Source organism: Macrobrachium nipponense, chromosome 4 (genome assembly GCF_015104395.2).
Source record: "Macrobrachium nipponense isolate FS-2020 chromosome 4, ASM1510439v2, whole genome shotgun sequence".
Lineage (NCBI taxonomy): Eukaryota > Metazoa > Arthropoda > Malacostraca > Decapoda > Palaemonidae > Macrobrachium > Macrobrachium nipponense.
This window is the reverse complement of record NC_061100.1, coordinates 78,939,391-78,961,434: the sequence shown is the minus strand read 5'-3', so window position 1 is coordinate 78,961,434 and position 22,044 is coordinate 78,939,391. Positions and strand designations below refer to the sequence as shown.

The following is a 22,044-nucleotide window of genomic DNA, read 5'->3' as shown; positions in this document are numbered from 1 at the left end:
TCGATAAACATTTTTCATACTAGTACCATAAAAATTCTTTCATCTTGGTAAAAGAGAGAGAGAGTGTTTCTCTCTCTCTGTTTACAACGCTTCCAGCGAAAGAGAGGGAGGGAGTTACCACTATGTATGACACATTATTATCTTGTGTGGCAAGAGAGAGAGAGAGAGAGAGAGAGTTAACCTTAATTACTAGTGACATGGATAGATTAGTACGTATTGTATTTCTTTAAAATACTATCACATATGAATTTTGTAATTACAGTTATTATTATTATTATTATTATTATTATTTGAAAGTATTAAAAACAAATAGTACAAGTACATGAAAAATCTCGAGTCTCAGTAAATGAGAGAGAGAGGAGAGAGAGAGACCTTACCTTTCCTTACAGACCTTACAGTTCGTTCGGGTTGCCCCAGGTCCCTCAGTGTGAGGCGCCTCTAATGTCTACCAGAGAGTTGCTAGTACATCTTCCGGTATATTTTGCATCTTCCAATCTTGGATGGTCTGGGATGCAGTTTAGATATTTGTCGAGCTTATTCTTAAACACATCTACGCTCACTCCTGATATATTCCTCAGATGAGCTGGCAACGCATTGAATAGACGCTGCATTATCGATGCTGGTGCGTAGTGGATTAATGTCCTGTGTGCTTTCCTTATTTTTCCTGGTATAGTTTTGGGCACTATTAATCTACCTCTGCTTGCTCTTTCTGATATTTTTAGTTCCATGATATTTTCTGTTATTCCTTCTATCTGTTTCCATGCCTGAATTATCATGTAGCGTTCTCTTCTCCTTTCTAGACTATATAATTTTAAGGATTGTAGTCTTTCCCAGTAGTCTAGGTCCTTAACTTCTTCTATTCTAGCTGTAAAGGACCTTGTTACACTCTCTATTTGCAATATCCTTTTGTATGTGGGTACCATATCATATTGCAATATTCAAGTGGACTACGAACATATGTTTTATAAAGCATAATCATGTGTTCAGCTTTTCTTGTTTTGAAGTGCCGTAACAACATTCCCATTTTTGCTTTACATTTTGCCAACAGAATGGCTATTTGATCATTGCATAACATGTTCCTATTCATCATCACACCAAGGTCTTTAACTGCTTCCTTATTTGTGATTGTCTCTTATTAGGTCCCCTATATGCATATAGCTTTCCTTCTGTCTCCATAATTTATTGATTCAAATTTATCAGAGTTAAATACCATCCTATTTACCTCTGCCCAATCATATACTTTGTTAAGGTCTCTTTGTAGAGCGTTCCTATCTTCATCACAAGTTAATTTCTCTACTTATTCTTGTGTCATCAGCGAAACTACTCGCTACCGAATCCTTAACATTACTGTCTATGGTCATTCAATCATCAATAACAAACAATATTGCAGCTAGCACCGTACCTTGTGGCACACCGGATATTACCTTGGTTTCATCCGATTTCTCATCGTTTGCAATAACTATCTGTTTTCTGTTGTGTAAAAATTCTTTTAACCATCTTCCTACTTTATCTACGATATTGTGTTTTCTAATTTTCTTTGCTAATATATTATGGTCTACTTTGTCAAAAGCTTTTGCAAAGTCTAGATAAACCACATCTGTTTCATTTCCGCTTTTCATATTTTTGAATATGTTCTCACGGTGGACTAACAGTTGGGTTTGTGTACTTTTTCCGGGTACGAAACTGTGTTGTCCTATATTAAACAAATTATTTTTTATTAAATGTTTCGTAATATTTTTCTTCATTACCCTTTCATACACTTTCATAATATGTGATGTTAGACTCACAGGCCTATAATTACTTGCCTCTAGTCTTGATCCACTTTTGAAAGTAGGGGTGGTGATATATGCTAATTTGTGACTCATCATAAATCTTGCCTGTATCTACACTTTGTCTTAATAATATTGCAAGTGGCTTTGCGATAGAATGAACTACTTTCTTTAACAAAATAGCAGGGACTCCATCCGGCCCTGCAGCAGCTCCATTTTTAATTTCATTAATTGCCTGCACAATATCAGCTTCATTAATTTCTATGTCAGCTAAATATTCACTATTTTCGTCCCTTACTTCTATATCATTATCTTCATTATCTATTCTATGGGTGAATTCTCCTCTTATATCGTTCTGCCAGTATGTTGCAAATTTCCTTTTTTTGTTTTTTCATTCGTTAATCTCCCTTCAATTCTCAGAGGGCCTATTTCTATTCTTCTTTTATTCATCTTCTTCGCATATGAGTATAATAGTTTGGGGTTTTGCTGATATTTAATAGGGTTTTTTCTTCCAAGTCCCGTTTTTCATTTCTTTTGATTGTATAATCTTGTTCTGCATTTTCTATCTTACTTTTTAGTTCTATAACTTTCCATGCATTTTTTTCTTTTTGCAAGACCTTTTTTCCACTTTCTGATTTTCTGGAACAAGATCCTTCTGTCACTTGGTATGCATGAATGATGTTTTACTTTTCTTCTTCGGTATATATTATCCACTATTTTCTCCAATATTTTATATAATATCTCCGTATTTACCCTTATGTCATCACTTACGAAAATGTTATCCCAATCTTTGTTTAATTCTTCATTAATTTCTGACCATTTTATATTTTTACTGTAGAAGTTGTATTTTCCATATCCTTCCCACTTTTTCATTTCTTGCTTATCTCTATTTTCACTTGCTTTGGAATGAACCTGTTAATTCTATGACATTATGATCTGAAATACTTGCATTATAAACTATTATTTCTTTAACATAATTCATCTCGTTCACAAATACTAGGTCTAAAGTATTTTCCTTTCTTGTTGCAGGTGATTTATTTGTTGAATGTTGTATTCTAGTAGCATATCTAATAGCTTTTCAAATTGCCTCTTATCTTCTGCACTACTATTACTCTCTTTTTTATATGTATAAGTACAACCACAGTCTCCTATTCGTTCTTTCCATTCTACGAAAGGAAAGTTGAAGTCACCAGATAGGAGAATAGTCCAGTCCTTGTGATTTCTACATATATCATCCAATTTTTCAATTATTAAGTCAAACTCTTTAGTATTAGGAGGTCTATATATTACTATGTTCATCAATTTTTCAGATTCAAATTCTACCGCTATTAGTTCACATTCTGAGTTACTATATTTCTCATATATTTTTTCCTTGTTTTTTGTCTTTCCCATATATTGCGGTTCCCCCTTGATTCCTATTTTTTCTATCTGATCTATAAGTTTGGAACCTTTTTATTTTGATCATCATCCCCAGTCTCTTGGGAAATACCAGGTTTCACTTATATTTCATTATATCTATTTTCTTTTCATTTTGGGTTAGTTCTTCTAAGTACTCTATTTTTCTTTTTGAGTTACTCGTAACTAAACCCTGCGCATTCATCACTATGATGGTTTGCGTGTTTTCTCTTCATTTAATAATGGTAGTAATAAGGATTTTCCCATGTCTCTTTCCTGTTCTGGTATGTTGTTCTTTTTTTTCATTTCCAGAAATTCTGACATTAAAAAATCCAACTTTTCCATAATATTTGATCTTCCTTCATCATAATTATTCATTTTGTGTCTGAATCTGCAATTTTCTCCGTTTCTTTCTGCAATATCCTCTTGCATAATAAACAGTTATTATCTCTTGAGTAGAATTTCGGAGCTGATGCTTTGAAACTTTTTTGCTGACACCTCTGCATATCTCATTGGTGGTTTGCTTTTCTCTTTTACCTGATATTCTTGATTTCTCTCTTTATTTGTTTCTTTCTTATTTTGGATTTTATTACTTGGTTGGTTTTTTATTTGATTATGATTCATGGCTACAGGGTGCATATATTTGCATTTTTTGTCGAACTTACATCCTTTTCCTTCTTTTAGGTTTTTACATATTTTTGGATGCAGATCTCTGCAAATCATCCCCATAGCCATCTAAGTATGCACATTTACCATATATTTCATAGTTTTGACTACCTTAGGATGTTTGTAGTAACATCTTTCTCCAAATCTGCAATTCCCTCTTTTCAAAAGGTTGCAGATTTTGTCTTTCTTGTCTATTTTTTCCTCTTTCCCGTCATTGTGTAGATCTGGGTAGAGCCTCTTCGGGATGCTTTTCTGTTGTCCATATCGTAATTTATTTCTTGTAGTATGCTGCTTATTGCCTCATATGTAGTATCAATGAGTATCTCTGCATCCATACTTTTATCTTGTTCTTTGTTTCCTTATTTTTTTCTGTCATTTCATTTTTGTTTACTTCTCTTCCGTTTTCCTCTTCTTCTTTTTCTTCTTCTTCTTCCTCTTCCTCTTCTTCTTCATCCTCAACTATTTGTACATTCAATCTTGATTTAATAACATTGTCTATCCATGATAGACATGTTGAACAAAAAATTCTTGTATCTTTTCTCAAATCTTGCATTACCTCAGCACACTGTGGATGGGTCGGAATGTTGCATGCAGCACATTTTCTGATTAGGTTTTGTGGATTGACTATGCTATACCAAACCTTACACAGTTTGCATGCTTTTGGCATTCTTTTTCCTAATGCATCAATTAGGATATTCACAAGATTCACCTTATTCCATTTCTTTGTCGGAATATGTTGGTTTATGTATATTTTTCTTTGAGTCTCTTGACCACTTGGATTTTATTTGGAACTTCTTCAATTATTTTCAAGATTTTTGTTTTCATTAGATTTGTTCCAGTTTGAGAAGAGACGAGAGAGAGAAAGAGAGAGAGAGAGAGAGAAGGAGAGATAGAGAGAGAGAGATAGAGAGAGAGGAGAGAGAAAACATGACAGGACCACATGATTGCAACACTGCAGCTCTCCCCCAGCTCTTCCCCCTCCTGGCTGTCACAGAACTTGATATATAGCTGACAGTTTTAGTACCTGGATCTCGAAAAAGGTTACTGGAAGTTACTTCAAGAAGACTGGGATTTCCTTCATTCTTCCATAATTTTTTTAAATATAAGCTAAAATCTTACTAATTCACTATGGTATTTTCTTTAATGAATTGATATTATTGCTGTATAAATTGATATTAATATTTGAAAATAGTAAATCATTTATTTATCATACTAAAAAACATACATCCTTGTAGTATAGAGAGAGAGAGAGAGAGAGAGAGAGAGAGAGAGAGAGAGAAGAGAGAATTATAGTGATTTTCATTGGAAAAATACAAAGAGAGAGAGAGAGAGAGAGAGAGACGAAGAAGGTTAGGAGAGAGGACGAGAGAGAGAGAGAGAAAAAGAGAGAGAAGAGAGAGAGACGAGAGAAACTGTTGGCTAAACTATAAAGGATTCTTATCTTATCATAGTATGTGTTTTTTAAAAGCGTCGTAAACTCGGAGCGTCGGAAGCGTCAGCGTCGTAACCTCGGAACAAGCGTCGTAACCCAGGGCGGATTTTTCAATGAATATTTAAGAAAAAGCGTCGTAACCTCGGAACGTCGTAAGCCGGACCCGTCGTAACCCGTGGACCGCCTGTATATATATAAAAGTAAAAAGTAAAAAAAAAAAAAAATAAAAAAAAAAAAAAATTTAAGTTTTTTGTAAAGTCATGTGTTTCGTAAAGTTTAGTTTATGTTTTCCTTACATTTTTTTATGTGTTCGTAAAGTTAAGTGTACGTACGTATCTGCCGTTTGTCCTCCTCCTCTGTCGCCACTTTCGGAGATAGCCTCACTCGAAAGGTAAGCTTGCACATTTTACTATGTATGTATGTACAGTATTTCTTGTATACCATGTACACCAATACACTTTATTTACAGGTACTACTATGTAGTACATATTAGCAGTACGTACATACGTATTAAGTTGGGTATTGAACGGTCCAAATTGTTGTAGTATTTCATTGTTTATAGGTCAATTTAGCTTTATTATGAAATTTACTGGGGTGTTTTTGGAGGGCTTGGAACGGATTAGCCATTTTACATGTAAAATGCAGTTCAAGATACGAAAAACTTATGATACGAAGGTCGCCTTGGAACGGATTAATTTCGTATCTCGAGGTACCACTGTACTTAGGATCTACTTTAAGCCAAGAGGGAGGATGTGAAGCTGAAGTTGACGGTAGGATAAAAGCTACATGGGGGAAGTGGAGAGAGGTAGCTGTGATAAGAAAATGACAATCAAGCTAAAAATAAAGATATATAATACAGTGATAAGACCAGTGTTTATGTATTAGCAGAAACATGGGCTCTTAAGAAGAAAAGAGGAAGCTTGAGAGAACAGAGATGAGATTGCTGAGGTGGATTATGGGAATATTGCTGCTTGAGAGACTGGAAAATGATGAAATAAGAAGGGTAGGCTTAGTAAAGATTACAGAGGTGATAAGAGAGTCATGATTGAGATGGTATGGGCATATGTTGAGGATGAATGACGGTCACGATTGAGATGGTATGGGCATATGTTGAGGATGGATGACGAGGAGAGAGTGAAGAGGGCTTGGGAGGAACCTGTTAAAGGAAGAAGATCGAGAGGAAGACAGAGAATTAGGTGGTGAGCTAAACTGAAGGAAGGTATGGAGAGAAGAGGTTTGGTGGAGGATGATGCCTTTGGTAGAAGGCAGTGGAGAAGGCGCATCAGGCAACCTACCCCTTAATGTAGGGATAACGTTGGGAAAGAAGAGGATTGGAGAAAATAAAAGGCCAATCTTCTCCTTTTTGGTGCTCAGTGAAAGAATCCCTCTCGACAAAAAATGCGATTTCTTTCTTTCTGAGAGAACTCATTATAGAAATGCATTCTCAGTCTGAGGAAATAGATTTTCCATTGCGGAAAGTCAAAGCTCATGAAGTCTGAGCGGTAGCGACTTTCCTAGCATTCTGACACATTTTGTTGCTGTCTGCTATTTTACAAAGTACGTTTTGGAGGTCAAAATCTGCTTTTACATCTCATTACCCAAAGGAGTTTGAGACAGTGTTTTGATGATTGTATTTCTCTGTCCTTTGTCTGTAGCTGGCATGATGTTAGGAGAAACAACAAAGGGGGTTGGTCCCTCTCTGTTTTTTTGTTTTGCCTTGGCTGAAGGTTGTCAAGTTTAGGGAAGTCTGGGGGTACTAATTACCTGAAGTACTCACCAGTCAATTGTTATTTTTAGATTTTTATTGTGGTGTAGGTGACTTTATTTACTAGTTTTTGCTTGTATGTAGTATGTGGGCTTCGCCTAGGACAAAGGCAATGTTGTTTTTCACCTTTGTCAAGACAGCGATGAACTGCAATGACTTCAAAAGTATCCCACCTTATGTAGAGGCACCCATTGGGCATAGTACATCCAAGCTGTCTACTATGTAAGATGAGCATCGACCAGAGGCAGGATTTTCTTGCAATAGCTCTCTTACAAGGTAAGGTACAACAAGCACTAACAGTGCTGACTATTGTCTTCATTTTTTGTCAAAAAAGGCTGGCATATTTTTTTGATTAAATATACATCCACAGCCCTCCATCCTTGCAATGGGGAATCAGCTGTATAATTGTTCGGTAAGATACTACAATAAAAAAGGGATTTTGACGAAGAAAAAATTTATTTCTGGGGGAAGACCTGTGTTGCCCAGTGAAAAGGATCCTGCTGCTCACTTTTCTAGTATGAATAGATTCTAAATATACCAGAGAAAAAAGCTAGCATGGTACGCTGAGGTTACTACCCTCGCGCGAGCACCCTAAGGGTGTCGGGTATAAAGTTCAAGGCGAGTGAAAGCCACTATTCACAGGTCTTCTGTCAATTAGAGGATTCCTTTCCTTTCCAAAATCCCTCTCATGGAGAGAGCCGTTGCAGCGGCCACTCCCTCCCCCTCGCTACTGTTTTTCTGGGCTCAGCTCGTGTCGCTGCGCGAAATATCCTTTAATCTATTATTTCTAGGGTAAATGTACTAACACATACCAGAGAATAAATAAAATAAAGAAAAAGGTCAGTATAACTGACTCGCACCCTCCAAGAGGGTGTCGGTATGAACACTAGGCGAGTGAGACCACTACCACGAGCCAAATACCAATAGAAATCTCCCACAACAAAAACCCTCCATGAGGAGAGCCGACCCACAGAGTGAGCAGCTCGTACTACTACTACTCCATCCCATGCTGCCGACTGCTGCGCCTCTGGTGGCCATCCTTTTCAGTTAGCGCACACGAGTCACACGTGCTATTTTTCTCTCTGTGTTTTTTGTGCCCTTTCGTTGGATTTATCTATAATGGAGCGTGCAGCTATCGCAGCAGCTAAGTTAAGTTCTCAGTATTTATGGTTAGTTGGTTTTTTCCGGCCCTCAGACAGTATTTGCCGTTTTTTAGGTATAAATACGTACTCTGGGTCGGAAGCATGGCAGCATGGTTCTGCCTCGTGGTGGGTTCGTTCTTGGTCTCCCATACCTAGAACATCCCCTTATCTATGTACGCTCTATATTAATTATCCGTTTTACTTAGGGTACTGTCTACTCAGGTTTGTCATGCATGCATGTCTTTTACCTTATGTAGGCTTCTTCTTTCCAGACCCTAGTCCCGGCTCTTAGTATCGGCCTCTGACTAGCTTTGAGTGGTAGACTTTCCTTCGGGTTAGTCGTACACTCCTGGATTTTTTCTCCTACTATATTGTTTTCTTTCTTTTATTTTATTTAATTGTACCATGTATTTTGTTATGGTTAGGTTAGTTAGGCGTCTGGCTTAGCCTAGGTCCTGGCTCATTGAGCCTATGCTACCGCTCATCAGTTCGGTTGCTTCCCTATAGCATCTCTCTGATCAGTCGGTTTTGGCCCAGTGGGACTCCATGCTACTGCTTTTCAGTTCAGTTGCTTCCCGATAGCATCTCTCTGATCAGTTGGTTGGTCCTAGGCTTAGTTGTCTTGTTTTGGTCTTACCGCCTCGTGGTCACTACGCGATCACGAGACAGCCAGACGCCTGCCCAGTCCCCTTCCCCCCCTCCCGCGCTTTTCCCCATAGAGTCGGGGGAGGGTGGGTCGGTCTGCCCCACGCTCGCTCCACATACCCGAGCATGCTTCCCTCTCTCCCCCCAGGCGGAGGGGCCAGGGAGACGGGACAGACCCAGACTGGACGCGACCTCTCCGGCTTCTCGGTCCGGCCCGGTGGTAATGTGGTGGGGGGTACTGGCCTTTCCCCCCATCCGTTGCTTCCTTGTCGCTCCGGGTTCGCTCGAGCCTGTATGTCTCCTCGCTCTTTCCGACCTTACTAGGGCTCCTTTCCTGATCGGAGTCCTGGCATCCAGCGGAAAGATGTTAGTCCACCCAGTAGAGTGGACCGGAACATACAGTGGGTCCCTGCTAACCTTACCGTATTGCTGAGTTACTACACTCCGCTACGCACTGGACTTGGTCCGGTTCGTTTGAGTTTTAGGTTTAAGTGTTATTAGATTAACTATAAGTTTATCTTAAGTACCTTAAACCTTCCCCCCCCTCCCTTACGTGTCTTACCGGATATCTCCGGGATTATAGCCTATTCAGGCGAAGCAGGGGGGGGTTATGCCCAAAATTTTTCCGAGCTCCGGCATGCAACGGAGTTCTTCTGTCCTTTAGCCTGTAAGTGTTATTCTTTAAGATACTCATGTGTCTTCCCACTTACAGGCCACCAACCTGTGAGCATCCGGGATGCGCCGCCACACTTCAGGACCCATGTGGTCACGAAGTTTGCCGGTCCCATGCTCCATGCGCGACTCTGCACGGGGACATCCAGGTCTGGTACCATGAGACATGTACCATATGTTACGATCTGGTGAGCCAGCTTTTAGAAGGGGTGAGTATTCCATCTCCGGTAGCTGCTCCGCTTCTGTTTTAGTGCTTAAGTTTTCATCATTCACTTTAACTTAAGGCATCTAAGTTTAAGTTATATTTTAAGTTTTAGTTTTAAGTGATTCTTAAATCTAATCTACGCCCTCTCTTCCAGGCGCCGGCAGTGAGGGATACCGCACTGGCAACCCTGCGGGCCTGGGTCGCGGTTTGGGAAGAACGCCGCCAAGGGTATGCCCTACATCTTAGAGAAGCGGTTGGCGCTGTTAATCTTCCCCGGAGGCAAGGCGACAGGATACGTCGACCCAGTAGAGGCGGCCCCGACTATCGCCTTCATCCAACAACAGCTGGCTGCCTCATTAACTGACCAAGACCAGGATATCTCCACGGACGTCGCGACTTTAGATATTAATGTGGAACCTATGGTAGGTGTAGACGACCTGTTGGTCGAGGTAGGTAAGGTGGACACCCAAGGGTCACCCTTGGGCGTAACTGTTTCTTCTACTCCTGCAACCTCTCCATCCTTCCAAGGCTTTACAGGTGATGAATTATATACTCCTCCTGACGCTTCGGTTAGACCTAAGGTCAAGGGTCAAGCAGTGAAATCCTTGACTAAGACGTCGTCGTCGTCTAAGAAGTCGACTTCGGCGTCATCCTCCTCACGTAAGTCTCCGGCTGGGAATCCCGGAGCAGACAGGTCTAAAGCTTCTAGCTCCGGCTCTAAGTCCTCGAGGAGTAAATCCTCCAGAGAGAGATCTCGCACCCCGGCAGAGTCACCAGTTTTCCGCTACCCTTGGCGTTTCCGATTCAGAGCCACCCCTCCACCTCCGCAGCAGCTCCGGCCTTGGACTCCAATGCTGGCCTGTTGCAACAGGTGGGCGACCTGGTTGGGTCCCTTAAGAGTAGCATGGAACAAATGATACTCTCGTTTGTCGATAGGATTACTTCCCAGGACTCCATTATAGCCGGACTGAGAGAAGCCCCTCTAGCCTCTCCTCCACTTTCCAATACGAGTGGAACTCAGCTTCCTCCGTATGACTCGCTACCTCCGTTCTCGATGAACAATCCATGGAGAGTAGCGTCATACGCCCCCTTCCAAGACGGTCTCATTTCTATACCGGAATTTGGAACTCGAAGGATAGAGGACTTCGAGTTCTTCCCGGAAGACCTCCAGCCTCCGTTCATAGGCTACGCAAGGCTTACAGCTTCAGCCATGGTTCGGGATGATAGGGTACCAAAGGAGACAGTCCTCTATTCACGAGACCAGGCTCAGAGAGAATGGCTCAGGTGTTTAGAGGACATGGATTGTTCTAATACCAGGATACAACCTTTCAAGAGTCCCTTTACCATTTTCACAATGGATGAGAGTACCCCGCTCCCGTTCCTGACAAAGATCGCGAGGTCTACCATCCCAGCGGCCCAGAAGGGGGAACCCATGCCTCAATTGAAGGAAGCAGATCCCACATCTCCGTTGCTCCCCTCAGCCGGAGAATTGTGGGAGGACTTGCCAAACACCTTCTCAGCTGGCAAACTCAAACCGGACTGTGCTATGGAGCAGTTTGGTGAAAAGCTACCCAGGCTCCCAGATAGCCTTATTCAGGCTGAATTTGACGCGAAATCGCGATTAGCCAGGTCAATTAACTCTATGGCTATGTCCGAGGTAGCAACCATAGCTTATGGCTCAGAACCGCTTTTTAAGCTCATGACCAAAGCCCTGACTCAAACGGTACAGTCGGATATGTTTGAGTTTGCCACTGCTAGAACGAATTGTAGTAAGAACATGTCCTACAAGAGGCAACCATTCGACATGAGCCGAATAGGTTACTCTCGTCCTAACATCTGGGGAGCAGATCTCTTCCCAGAAGCTATGGTGAAGGAAGTCCAGTCAGAGGCTACGAGGCTGAACCAGAGCCTTAAGGACCGTTGGGGCCTTACGGCTAAGAGGAGACAAGACCTAACACCTAAAGGTAAGGGACAGAGGAAACCTAGGCGTTTCCATCCTTACCAGAAAAAAGCAGCCACGCTTTCCTCAACAAGTTCCAGCGGTGCCCTTAGTGCAAACAGCCCAACCTTCCACCTCTAAGGCTCAATCACAGCCAATTTATGTGATATCCCCTCAGCCTCAGCCCTCCACCTCTTACGCCATCTCTCCAGCTTACAATCAAGCCTTCGAGAGTCAAGCTTCACAGAAGTATGACCGCTCGGGTAAGGGAGGCAGAGGTAAGCGTTCCTTTCGTGGGAGAGGATCGGGAGGACCCCTTTAATAGGGGAAAGCACTTCAGAGGAGGCCGAGGCGGTTACCAGAACAATGAAGAACTTCAGGTAGGAGGGAGGCTATTTCACTTTCGCCACCGGGTGGAACTCAGCGAATGGGCTCAGAGCATAGTGTCAAAAGGCCTGGGTTGGAGCTGGTCGACGAACACCTCCATCCAGACCTTTCCGTCAACTTCCTTCCAAGGAATTGACAGAGTACGCAGAGGACCTCCTTCAGAAAGGAGCTATAGCGAGAGTCAAGAGATTAAAATTTCAAGGTCGCTTGTTCAGCGTGGCAAAGAAAGGCTCACAAAAAAGAAGGGTAATCTTAGACTTGTCCCGCTTAAACTTAGCCATCCGCTGCGACAAGTTCAAGATGCTCACGATCTCACAGGTGCGGACCTTACTTCCCCAGTGGGGCCGTCACCACCTCTATCGATCTTACAGACGCCTACTATCATATCCCTATTGCAAGACTCTTCCGTCCATATCTGGGTTTCAAGATAGGAGACCAGGCATTCTCCTTCAAGGTAGTTCCCTTCGGACTCAACGTGGCACCCAGGGTGTTTTCACGAAACTAGCGGAAGTGGTAGTGCAACAAACTCAGGTGGTCACAAGGGATTATGGTAGTAGCGTATCTCGACGATTGGTTGATCTGGGCTTCAACAGTCGAGGAATGCAACAGAGCTACACTGAAAGTGATTCAGTTCCTGGAATATCTAGGCTTCAAGATAAACAGGACCAAGTCAAGACTCACTCCAGAGTCAAACTTTCAGTGGCTGGGCATTCAATGGAATCTATCTCCCATACTCTGTCGATTCCATCAACCAAAAGGAAAGAAATAGCGAAGTCAGTCAAGCAATTTCTAAGTCACAAACTGGCGTCAAGGAGAGCTCAGGAGAGGATCCTGGGTTCTCTCCAGTTTGCATCAGTGACGAACGTCTTAATGAAAGCCAAACTGAAAGACCTAACCAGAATCTGGCGCTCACGAGCAAATGTCAGGTCCAGGGACAAACTATCCTCAGTCCCTCTGATTCTAAAGAATCGACTTCGGCCGTGGGCGAAAGTCAAGAATTTGTCAGTGTCAGTACCCCTTCAGTTCCCTCCACCAGGGATCACCATCCACACAGACGCGTCCTTAAGCGGTTGGGGAGGGTATTCCCAGGTCAAAAAGGTTCAAGGAACTTGGTCACCTCAGTTCAGTCAGTTCCATATAAACGTACTGGAGGCAATGGCAGTGTTCTTGACTCTAAAAAGGTTGCGCCCCCAAAGCACCAAGTACTCCCCACATAAAGCTAGTTCTGGACAGCGCAGTGGTAGTACATTGTATAAACAGAGGAGGCTCCAAGTCACGTCATCTAAATCATGTCATGGTAGCCATCTTCTCCCTGGCAGACAAGTTCAGTTGGCATCTCTCCTCCCTCCACTCACATAGCTGGAGTGAGAAACGTCATAGCAGACGCGTTATCCCGATCAGTGCCCCTAGAGTCGGAATGGTCACTGGACAACAGTTCGTTCCAATGGATCCTGCAAAGAGTCCCAGGGCTACAGGTGGATCTCTTCGCATCTCAAGCGAATCACAAACTACCGTGTTATGTAACCCCCAACCTGGACCCTCTGGCCTATGCCACGGACGCCCTGGCTCTAGACTGGAACAACTGGAAGAAGATTTATGTCTTTCCCCAGTGAATCTTCTTATGAAAGTTTTAAACAAACTCAGGACGTTCAAGGGTCAAGTGGCTCTAGTAGCCCCAGACTGGCCGAAGAGCAATTGGTATCCCCTAATTCTGGAACTGGGCCTTCGTCCTCTTCGGATCCCCAATCCCAGGCTCTCCCAGTCAGTACAAACGAAGACTGTGTTCGCTTCCTCAGGGATTCTCAAAACCCTAACTTTATGGATTTCATGAAGTTTGCGGCAAAAAGAGATGCGAATATTGACCCTCAGAATATTCTCTTCTTGGAATCCGATAAAAGGGATTCAACTTTGAGACAGTATGATGCTGCTGTCAAAAGTTAGCAATCTTCCTGAGAGAATCAGATATTAGGATCATGACAGTTAATTCAGCTATATCCTTTTTCAGATCCTTATTTGAAAAAGGTTTAGCAGCTAGCACGATTACGACAAACAAGTCAGCCTTGAAAAGATATTTCAATTTGGGTTCAACATAGACTTGACGGATTCCTACTTCTCGTCTATTCCTAAGGCATGTGCTAGACTTAGACCTTCTGTAAGGCCTACGTCAGTTTCATGGTTCTTAAACGATGTTTTAAAACTGGCTTCAGAAACCGATAATGACACATGCTCGTTTATAATGCTCTTAAGAAAAACCCTGTTTTTATTAAGCTTAGCTTCAGGAGCAAGAATTTCAGAACTGTCGGCTTTATCCAGAGATCCGGATCATATTCAATTCCTTCCCACAGGGGAAGTCCTACTTTCTCCGGAACGTAGCTTTTTAGCAAAGAATGAAGATCCTTTGATGAGGTGGGAACCTTGGAAGGTACTACCCCTTCCACAAGATGTATCTCTTTGCCCAGTTACAACCTTACGAGCCTTTCTGTCCAGGACCTCCTCATCCTCATCGGGTCCCCTCTTCAAGAAGGAAAAAGGTGGAACTATCCATTAAAGGCATCAGGCAACAAATCCTGTACTTTATTAAGCAAGCCAATCCTGACTCTTTCCCGAAAGCACATGATGTCAGGGCAGTAGCCACCTCAATTAATTATTTCCAACACATGAACTTCGATGAGTTGAAAAAGTATACCGGATGGAAATCGCCGACAGTGTTCAAACGTCATTACCTTAAGTCCTTGGAAGCTCTGAAATTTTCAGCAGTAGCAGCGGGAAACATAGTTTCCCCTGACTCTAGTTAATTTGTAGTAGAAGATTCAGTCCTCCTTTCTACCTGCTTCACCCAACAGTTCGTCTATTCCTACCGTGTTCATTTACATTCACCTTGTGTCTTAGCTGCTTTTATGATGATGTAGTGGGTGCCCCTTATTTTTTTGCTAGGGACACTCACAGATGATTATGGATATTGATCTCATGGATGTTACCCCCTTATTTTTATGCTAGGGGATACATCTCATTTATAATGGTTACGGGTTTTGTATATTAAGTCATATACATTCCTTATATATTATCAGTGTTGATTAATTTGTTCATTTGATTATTTTAATTGCTATTATATTTTTGATACATGCCTTTACACAGATACCATTTTGTTACATGTAAGCCAATTTACCTCTGTACATATGTAAATTACCTTATGATAAGAAACATGTTTAGAATTAAGGGTAATTTAAGCATATTTCTATTTTGTATCACTGTGTATTTGTATCTTTTTTAGCAATTATATTCTTTTTTATATTTACTTTATATTTTTATTTGAGACCTATTCTGATTTATTTTATTACTTTTGTTTACAATCTTGTGCTATTTCTCTGGTACGATTTACGCCGCTAGCGACACGAGCTGAGCCCAGAAAAAGGGATTTTGACGTAAGGAAAAATCTATTTCTGGCGATTGGCTCGTGTCGCCAGCGAAATCCCACCCTACCCATCCCTTCGCCCAAGATTGTCTGCTAACTTCAGGATGGCCACCAGAGGCGCAGCAGTCGGCAGCATGGGATGGAGTAGTAGTAGTACGAGCTGCTCACTCTGTGGGTCGGCTCTCCTCATGGAGGGTTTTTGTTGTGGGAGATTTCTATTGGTATTTGGCTCGTGGTAGTGGTCTCACTCGCCTAGTGTTCATACCGACACCCTCTTGGAGGGTGAGCGAGTCAGTTATACTGACCTTTTTCTTTATTTTATTTATTCTCTGGTATGTGTTAGTACATTTACCCTAGAAATAATAGATTAAAGGATATTTCGCTGGCGACACGAGCCAATCGCCCAGAAATAGATTTTTCCTTACGTCAAAATCCCTTTATTGTATACTTACTAAACAACTATTAATTAAAGCCCGCCCTCCTCCCCACAAGTGGATGGTTAGGCAGTATGAATTGGATACATCTAGTATGTAGTTTGTGATACCTGTCCCTCCCCCTGAGTTGGGGGGAGATGACATCACCTAAATCGGTGATGGCGGCGCCACTGCAAAGTTTGAATTTTGGTCTGCCTTGTAGGGAAGCTACAGCTGTATAAGTGTTCAATAAATATACAATATTTTGCAATCCCCAGTTGCATAATACATTTTGTTTTGTTCATGAAACTTACCTGTCAGATATATATATATATAGCTGTATTCTCTGAAGTCCGACAGAATTTCAAAATTCGCGGCACATGCAGTGGGCGGCCAGGTGGTAGTACCCATTCCCGCCGCTGGGAGGCGGATATCAGGAACCATTCCCATTTTATATTCATATTTTTTCTGTCGCCGGTGCTGTAAACAACTGTTTGCAGTACCTCCGCCTAGGATTATTCTTTCAATGATTGACTTGGATTTGTGGCTAGGCATATGCTATCATAAATTAATTTAAATTTTTTCATTGCATATGATGTCTGAAGCTAGTTAGCCTAGTTTCAGACTTTGTTGTCTGCATGGGGTAAGCTGAGGCTACCGGAACTTTCGGTAGACACTCGCTTAGTATGTATGACTTTTACATGTTTTCTTTGTTAAAAGATCAATGTAATTAGTGATTCGTGTACGTATTTTAGAGCGTGTTAGAATCAGGAGGTTTTCCTCCACAGTAAACAGAAGTTAGAAATATGAACCTTCAAACCTCCTGTAGAATTTATTTTGCCTATCCCTGTGGTATGGCTTACGGGCCTAGAAGAAGTGTCTGCGGGAGGATTACATCAAGTAATCTTAGAATCTAAAGTGCTCGCTCTCCAACCAGTGTTGTGAAGTGTAGTGCCCCTTGTGTTGTGGAGGGGGCGTCAGATCGGCCCCATAATGCCTCTAGGCCTGGACCTCTGTCGGACTCCCAGGAAACAGGGAGAGGACATGTCGAAAGCCGCAAGAGGGTTACAGGGGCTCCCCACCGATCTGGCGTCCCTTCAGCAGGACCTGTTGACGCTTCCCAGGCTGCTAAAGATTGGGCACGTGCACGAATCTTGACGGATTGCTTCTCGTCCTCCGAGGCGTCCTCCCCGTGCAAGGGTTGGAGCTCTCGGAAGGACTCGCGCCCTCTAAGAAGCTTTAGAGAAGAGGACGCTTCACGTCCTCTCTCTCGTCAGGAGGGAACGTCAGATCGGCCCCATAACGCCTCTAGGCCTGGACCTCTGTCGGACTCCCAGGACCAGGGAGAGGGCATGTCGAAAGCCGAAGGAGGGTTACGGGGAACCCACATCGATCTGGCGTCCCTTCGGTAGGACCTGTTGACACTTCCCAGGCTGCCGAAGATCGGGCACGTGCACGAATCTCGAAGGATTGCTTCTCGTCCTCCGAGGCGTCCTCCCCGCGCAGGGGTTGGAGCTCTCGGAAGGACTCGCGCCCTCTACAAGAAGCTTTAGAGAAGAGTACGCTTCACGTCCTCTCTCTCGTCGGGAGGGAGCGTCAGATCGGCCCCATAATGTCTCTAGGCCTGGGCCTCTACGGACTCCCAGGACCAGGGAGAGAGCATGTCGAAAGCCGATGGATGATTAAGGGGACTCCACACTGTTCTGCGTCCCTTCGGCAGTATTTTATATCGATCAGTGTGACAAAGGGCGGCCGTCGTCTTGGTCAAGAAATAGAAAACGTCCAGGATAGGTGTGCTTTTATTCTAAATATGCTACGCTCTATCAAGAGGAAGGACGTCGTTACTCTTGTAGCAGGGATTGTTTTCCTGCTCTCCAAGACGCTCCCCTCCCTCCTCTCCTCATGGCGCTCCGTATACGTTACGTAACGTTCGCTTTTCTACGAAACAGGATGTTGTTCAAGCTGATGAACAGCTCGCCAAGACGCCTCTTACTCATAACCAAGAACACACAGGCTTCCTTTTAAATACCCTTCTGCAAGTGTTGATGAGCTTGATAAAGATGCAAGATGTTGCACACGCTAGGCAAGCACCTTGCGAGGATGTCTTTAGGAACGCTCGGAGTTCCTTTTTTGAGTGAGTTTCTGGAGATGTTCATTTGCATTACAAAGATGCAAGATGTCGCACAGGCGGCCGTCGTTTTTGTCAAGAGTGGCGATCGTCCTTAAGACTCGTCTTGATGGTGATCTCCATAATTCTGCTTAGGACGCTCGCTCTTCATGAGCGGCGTTCCCCTCGCTAGGGAGTCTCTCAAGTTACTTGTGTTGACGCTTTTGGGCGACAAGATCCTCTCTGAGATGCCGTTCAGAACACTTGGTGTTCTATGCACCGACATGCTCGGCAAGACTCGCGCGAGGACGTCCCTTGAAAACGCTCGACGTCCCACGCATGGAGTCATGAGGAAGCTTTTCGATGTTCGACGTCCTACACGTAGAGACGTTCACCAGGATGCTCGCCAGGGCGCTTTTTGGAAGGCGCTTTATGTCTTACACATCTGGACGCTCGCCAGGACGCTAGCGAGGACGCTTTTGAAGACGCTCGGCATCCTACACGTCATGGCGCTCGGCAGATCACTTGCCAGGACATTCTGCAGAACGATAGGCGTCCTACACATCAAGAGGACGTTCTTCAGGACGCTCGGCAGGACGCTTATGAGGACGCTTTTGTGGACGTTCGCCAGGACGCTTCGGTGGAAGCTTGGCAGGATGCTTTGCGGGAAGCTCAGCGTCTTATTGCTGCTCAGGACGCTTCTTAGGACGCTTGACGCTTTTTAGACGCTCGTCAAGAGGACGTTCTTCAAGACGCTTCACAGGACGTTCCTTTACAGAAATTTTTAAAAGATTCGGAGTTAGCAGAGAGGCATACCCGAATTTTTTCTTCGAACCCTCCTGCCCCTTCATCGATTTCTGCTAGAATCGGGAAGATTGTATACTCGGATTCCTGGGTTACTTTCTGTCATGTAAAGGGGTTTCCCCCATTAGTAAGATACTAATTGTTTTGTCAAGTTAGTGGGTTTTCCCCATTGACAAGATACTGAACGTTTTGTCAAGTAAGTGGGGGACCCCTCATAAATGGGCTAGTTCTCATTGACAAAGATCTTAATAACTTTTTATCGTGTAAGCGGATAAGCTCTCATTAGCAAGGTTCGGAAGAGCTCTCATTCATATCAGAGGCTCATCCGGGAAGAGAAAAAGACTTGTAGATTACGTCCATGAAGTCTTATGTCCAATATCATTAGAAGCTTGAATGGTCCTTTTCGATCCTCGGTTCTCTCTTGAGGATCTCTATTCGAATAATTTTAATCCGTTCTCTTGGCAAAGAGAAAGAAGACAATCGATTTCCATTCTCTCTCTCTTCCTCGTCGAGGAAAGAATGTAGTAGAGAATTTGATGCTCAAATTACTACAATATTTACGTAGTTTATCTCTGCGTCATATTACTTAGGTATGGGTCAAGTCATATACGCATCTCGTATTTACCTCTACGGATAGCAACTGAAAGGACTGTTGTTCTAAGTGTATTTATTCAATATTCCCTTCAACTTTCCAAAAGTTTCCGGGGTAAGAACAACGCTTAAGGTATTGTTACGACAACAACAACTCAGCTTCTGCATTTAGCGAATTCTGTTTCGTTTATATATGCCTGCTTGAGAGTTTCCTTTTGCTCGATAATATCATACCTATTCCTTCTTAAATGGAGTAGCTGGCAACTCAGGCAGAATGGTGCGAGACGATGAATGAAGGCTGCTGTTACTGTGATTAACGCAGTACCGGCTAGCTCTCTGACATGTGCGGTCGGTTACGTCTCTCTCTCCTGCGGGAATGGCTGACTAGCCGTATCTCTGCCCTACAATCATGGATTTTAGCCTCGGGTTGAGGGGATTTCTAGTAATCATGAATGAACTTGCCTTCCGTTTACTTAGAAAGTTTCAACAGAGATATCTCTTAGACCTGTTCGGTGCGGTTTACCGCACTGTAATAGAGTTCTGTACAAGTCTACCGTGGCATATCACTATATAATGCTCTCCTGTTTATGCAGCGCAGCCTTTTTAGGGAAGGAAGCATGCTTTGTGAGGGAATGGATGAGTCTGCTGGGGACCATTTCCTCTCTGGAGAAGCTTGTTTCCCTGAATAGACTGCAATTCAGACCTCTACAGTTTTTCCTAACGGAGAACTGAAATAACATAAAAAATCTAAAAATAATTCTAACATCTCTCAATGCGTTGACGACCACCTTAAGTGATAGCGAGACGGTGCTAGGCATCTAGACAGAGGTACAGATGTCCTGGCACATAGTCTAAAAGAATTGGGAGCAATTTGGTTGGCTCTCCAGTTCCTAAAAGAGTGAGTTTTGGCCGAGTGGTCAAAATCATCTTGGATAATTCCACAGCTCTCTCATGTCTCAAGAGGAGAGAGATGGTTATGGGCATAAGCATAGAACGTAACGATCCTCAAGAGGTTCGTTACACGAGTACACGTCCGTGCGGATCTTCTCGATCGACGACAGCAACTTCCAAACTGAGTAATCCTCGTTTTGAAGTGTGTCGAGAGTTGTAGAGACTCTGCGGTCGTCCTTTCATAGATTCTTCGCAATAGTGAAGACGAAGAAGCTTCTTCTACGTTGCTCCCTTATTCTCGATCCGAGAGCAGTAGCAATAGATGCCATCCTATAGTATGGAATGGGGATAGTTGGTTAGTCTCTTTTCCCCTATTCAAAGCTTAGGAATATAATTAATTGCTGGCGTTAGAGGGAGCGACAAAGACGCTGATCGCTCCAGGTTGGCCTTTGAGAGGCTGGATGCACAGAGGCCACGTCCTTCAGAGAGCACTTTCCAAGGAACCTTCCCGAGAGAATCGGTCTACTCTAACAGCCTCGCTTCGAGAGGTACCTAAAACCTCTCCGCTCTGAGTCTGAATGCGTTCAGATTGTAGAGAAGCGAGAGGATCTTCAAGTTAATGGCAAGTCCCATTTCCAAGACATAGCAGTGCTGCCTATTTTGCAGTGTAACAATTGGACTGGACCATTTCTGGGGATAGTGTAGGAAGAAAGACTGTTCCTCCACCTTGAACTCTGTGTATTACTTTACCGTCTTCCCTTTCCGTCTGAAGTATGGGATAAGCTATCCCACCCTCCAAAGCAGTCGCAACCATTGTAGAAGACGGAAATATGTTGTTGACGGCCTCTAGGCTTAGAGATTCGGATCTGTCAAACAAAAAAGCCCTTCACGATCTTTGAGGTCTGTGGAAATCTTGAAATTGTCTAGATCGAAGCTGGCATGGAACTTAGACGTGGTCTGAAGTTCCGGATGTCAAAGCATTTCGAACTTCTCCTTTCTGTAAAATTATACACGTGTCCAGAAAGGCTAATTTTCTAACCACTCTAGCTAAGGCAAAGAGGGTTAGTGAGGTTTTAGCCACCATCAGAGGTTTTGGCTTTAGAGAACATAATGCGGTGGCGCTCTAAGGCTTCCTTTCGTGCTAAGTACGAATACCCATCTAACCCTTCCTTAGCCCAGAGGGCTGGAGATCAAGGGGATGGCACAAATTATCAGGCAAGAGCCACAGAGATTCCTGTGCCATGTCGGGGCTCTCAAGTTTTATCTTGATAAAACTAAAGGAAGTCGAGGTCATTCGGACAATCTGCGGTGTTCCGTAAAAAGACCAGACTTGCCCATGTCCAAGAACACCCTGGCGTTATAGTTAAGGAGTTCTTTTAAACAGTCTCATTCATTATGTTTGCATAAAGATTTGAGATTTTTTTAAACTGAATGCTCAAGAGGTGAGGGCGCGGCCTCGGAAGCATTTCAACAGAGCATGACACTCAGTAACATCCTGAGTGCCACGTTTTAGCGAAGCAACTCTGTGTTTGCTTCACACTCCCGGCGGGATGTGAAGACGACATATGAGATCTGCAAGTCGCTAGGACCATACATATCCGTAGATATATTTTTGGGGGCAGGAAGCAGCACGAATCCTATCCTATAGAAAAGGGATAGGTGTGCTTTTAACTTTGAAGGGTCGGTCGCTTGAGGCGCGTTCCCTTTCTTTAGCCTAGAAGTTATGGAACTAACTTTGATAGGTTAGGTCAGGTGGTGGTTTTAGCTTCGTTGCCCTCAGAAGTATGGTCATATGGTCTAGTCACATTG

General features: G+C 43.2%; 1 protein-coding gene across 7 annotated transcripts in view; it reads left to right on the top strand.

Annotated features, from left to right (window-relative positions):
* The window catches only part of LOC135210966 (zinc finger FYVE domain-containing protein 1-like), a 450,218-nt gene that overhangs the window by 64,687 nt on the left and 363,487 nt on the right, over positions 1 to 22,044 (top strand). The window lies entirely within an intron of this gene.